Source organism: Brassica oleracea, chromosome C9 (genome assembly GCF_000695525.1).
Source record: "Brassica oleracea var. oleracea cultivar TO1000 chromosome C9, BOL, whole genome shotgun sequence".
NCBI lineage: Eukaryota > Viridiplantae > Streptophyta > Magnoliopsida > Brassicales > Brassicaceae > Brassica > Brassica oleracea.
In genome coordinates this window covers 8,349,275-8,353,648 of record NC_027756.1, presented here as the reverse complement: position 1 = coordinate 8,353,648, position 4,374 = coordinate 8,349,275, and positions in this window count along the sequence as shown.

Sequence of the window (4,374 nt, the reverse complement as noted above, 5' to 3'; positions counted from 1 at the left end):
GAATTAGAGCTTGTCTATGTTTCTATGTTAGAACTATGTCTTAAAATTAATGTGTTTAGTACTTTGTATTATCTTAAACGTGATGAATTCCCTTCATGTTTGCTTTTAAAATGTCTATCTTTATTAATGAATAACTTAGAATGTCTATCTATGTATTTCTGCTTTCTACTTTATAAATGAATGTTGCTCTTTTATTAAAAAATTGTCTATCTTCCTGAATCATTAGATGTCTATCGAATATGATTAGTTTTTTTCAGGTTTAGTTAAAATGGGTCGTCGATATAGCTACAGTCAGCCTTCAATTTGTTGGTGTAATGATCATCGTTTTAGTTTTCATAGGTTTGGTGATCATCTTTAAGTGAATCCAGATGTTTTAGTAACGTGTAATCTGATTTGTACTGATCAGTTTGTTGGTGTAATGATCATTGTTATTGATCAGTTTTTCGAACAAGCCTTTTGTAATGAATCGGATTTGTACTGATTTTTGTTGAACTCTTTGTAATGACTCGTAATGACTTATGACTTTATTTATAAATGAACTCTTATCGTATTATGGCTATAATTATAAATGATCTCTTTGTAAACTACACATTCATGAAAACATGATTCACGATCATGATCTACAAAAACGTATGACAATTGGATTGCACTTGCCTCCAAAAAAATTGTTTCTCTCCAAAACTAAACAAAGTTACATGAGAATACAAGTGTGCTCGTGAGCATGTGTGCTCGTGAGCATGTGTGCTCGTGACCAATGAAAACAAAATATAGTGTCACAAGATGTCCTCACGAGTAATGAAAACAAAATATAGTGTCACAAGCTAGTATCACAAGATACACTTCTTTTAGCCTATAAGTACAAGACATCGTAAAACATTTTTAGACATCTTCTCCTCATTTTCATCATATCTTCTCTTTTTTAAAAAAAATTGTAATGGCATTTTCTTCCCATTATCATTACCACAAAGATGATGATGATGAATTTGATTCAATATTTGATGATTATTTTGAAAAACCTGATCTTATTCCAGAGCCCAATAAGTCCAAAAGACGGGCTTATATCAAAAGAGCTCGGGAACAAGGACACAATCAGCTATGGAACGATTATTTCAATGATAATCCTACATACCCACCGTAAATGTTTAGGAGGCGTTTTCAAATGAACAAATCATTGTTCCTGCGTATTGTGCATCGTCTCTCCACAGAAGTACCGTATTTTCAACCAACAGAAGATGCAACCGGACGGTCTAGTCTATCACCCCTACAAAAATGTACTGCAGCAATTCGACAATTGGCATATGGTGGTGGAGCTGATACAGTTGACGAATATGTCCGACTTGCTGAAACAACAGCTCGAAAATGTTTGCACAATTTTACCGCCGGAATAATCAGCTTGTTTGGCGATGAATACCTAAGACGTCCCACACCGGAGGATCTGGAAAGACTACTTCATATCGGAGAATAACGTGGATTTCCAGGGATTATTGGAAGCATTGACTGTATGCATTGGGAGTGGAAGAATTGCCCGACCGCTTGGAAAGGAATGTATTCACGAGGAACCGGAAAACCAACAATTGTGTTGGAGGTGGTAGCTTCATATGATCTCTGGATATGGCACGCGTTTTTTGGAGCTCCAGGTACTATGAACGATCTTAATATTCTTGATCGATCACCTGTTTTTGATGACATTATTAACGGAAATGCGCCACAAGTAAACTTCTATGTCAACGGAGCGGAGTACCATTTGGGTTATTTTCTCACGGATAGTATTTCCGAAATGGGCAACTTTTATTCAATCTATCATACTACCACAAGGTGAGAAAAATTCATTATTTGCTAAAACCCAAGAAGCTGTTCGAAAAGATGTTGAACGTGCCTTTGGAGTCCTTCGAGCTAGATTTGCCGTTGTCAAAAATCCATCTAAGTTATGGGATAAAGACAAAATAGCAAATATTATGAGAGCATGTATCATACTCCATAATATGATTGTCGAAGATGAACGATCATCATTCACTCAGTATGACGTTTTTGAATTTCAACAAGGAGAAGATGTGGATGATACATTTTCCGTCGATATGCCTACAAATCTCGGTAATACAATTGATCGTCGAGCGACCGTTCGGAATAGACAAGCCCATCAACAATTAAAAATGATTTGATTGAAAATATATGGGCTAAATTTGGACATCTTCCAAATAACATATAATTTGTAAGTTTCTATGAATTGAATAAAATGTGTGTTTGCTTTTATTTATTAAGTTTGTAATTTTTTTTTTTGTATTTTTTTTGTTGCAACTTTGTAATTTTATTATGTTTTCAATTTTAATGTTATATGTTTTATTTAAAACTTATCTTTTATATATCATTACTCATTAAAATTTACTAAGAGACAACAAAAGCCCTACCAATAATCTACACTTTTGGGATTGTCTCTTAAGTTTTGTCTCTTAACATAAAAACATAATAAAATAAGCTAAGGACTCAAAAAAAAGTCTTACCAATAATATTGCTCTAACACTGATGAATAGGAAACTTAAAATAAATTTATTTCTTAGTAGCTATGTGTATCATCGCGGAGAATACGGGCCTATGGTATAATAATTGAATTCCTTCGAAATTTTTATAAACCAAGGTCTGGTAGAAGTCCATATTCGAAGGCCCATATTCTTATGTTTTTGTATTTCCTAGCCCATATTGTATTAGGGTTTCATACTTATGTAATTCTCTATATAACGGCTCCTTATTGTCTAATAAATATACAGACTTTCCTCTTATTTTCATAACACGTTATCAGCACGATAGCCTCTAGCCCTAAGCCCCCACTAAATATTCTTCAACTCAGCCGAAAATCATCAAACCCTAAACGCAAAGGAATCTACCTCAGAACTTCAAAGAGGCCGTTCTCTCAAACCGTGAGGACCCAGAAAACGATCAAGATATCAAATCGAAGCCCTCGCCGAGACAAATCCGTCAGTGCAAACCACTTGTCGATCTGACCACCGATGCGCCCTCACACACAGATACAGTGCGCGCCGATTTGATTTGGAAACCAAATCCGATTCCAACAAGGATTTTCTAGCCGAACTCAACTCCTGTGCAAGATAAGTTTATTATTCCTTAGTTGATTCATGTTATCTTGTTGGCGTTCATGTTATCTAATGCTCCTCATGTTGTTTCATGAATATCTTGTTGGCGTTCATGTTATCTAATGCTTCTCATGTTGTTTCATGAACCGAGGGAATTAAAATCTAATATCAACAAGGAGTTTAAGCCGAGAGAAGTTGCTGCCCGTGCGATCAAACTCTTTTTTTCCATTCAGATCAAAAGGAGTTCAGAGGCGTTCCTGATCCGTCTCAGCTCAGCCTACAGACGATCTCAGTCCGATCCTAGCTCAGACGAACTCAGCCTCAGCTCGCATCCCGGACAGCTCGCATTCCCGACAGCAAGCATCCCGTTCGCGACAACTCCAGCTCACGGACAGCTCGCGACCTCAGCCTCAATCCGTTCGCGATCCGATAGTAGTCAGCTCGCGTCCCGTTCGTGTTCCAGTTTGCGGTTCATCCCTTTGGTGGTCCGTTCAACAAACATCTAAGGTTAAAGGTAATTCGAAACCTAAGAACCCATAATCGAATATGGATTGTTTGATAAAGAATTAAAACCCTAATATTTTATGAATCAAAAACCATAGGGTAATAAATCAAAACCCTAAAGAGTAAATCGAAGCTCAAAAGTTTGATACCCCAAACCCTAATCGAGATTGATCACTTGATCAATTAAAATCGAAATCTTTAATGGTTTTGAATCTCAAATCGAATCCCATTGATCTAAGATCAAACTCGAAAACCTAAAACCCTAAAAGATATTCGATTTTTGCATAAACCATAATTCGAAATCTGATTGATTGATTAAAACTAATTGAATGTTGATTGAGATTGAATTTGATCATATTGAAATCGAAATTACTAGCTTTGATAGATTGAAATCCAAAACCCTAATTTTGTAATCGAAATTTAAATTTGATCACATAGAACTGTTGCAATTACACTTAGAATCTTATGCTAGGATGGTAATGAATTGATTCCATCAAGTAGCCGTGTTGCTTGATCTTTGACTTGGCCGAAAGATTTGTTTGTGCATTACTGTATTGATTGCATCATGCATATTTCGTATGCACTGATAGAAACCACATAATCACATGCTAGGATTATTAAAACTTGATTGTATGATCTATTTGTTAATAGAAATTGCATGTTTTAGGTTTGCAAATCATATGCTAAACATTAAAATCAAAATCGCATGCTAGACATAGAAAATTAAATCGCATGTTTAGGTTTAAAATCTGATTTTGTTAATCACATGATAGGATTGATAAAA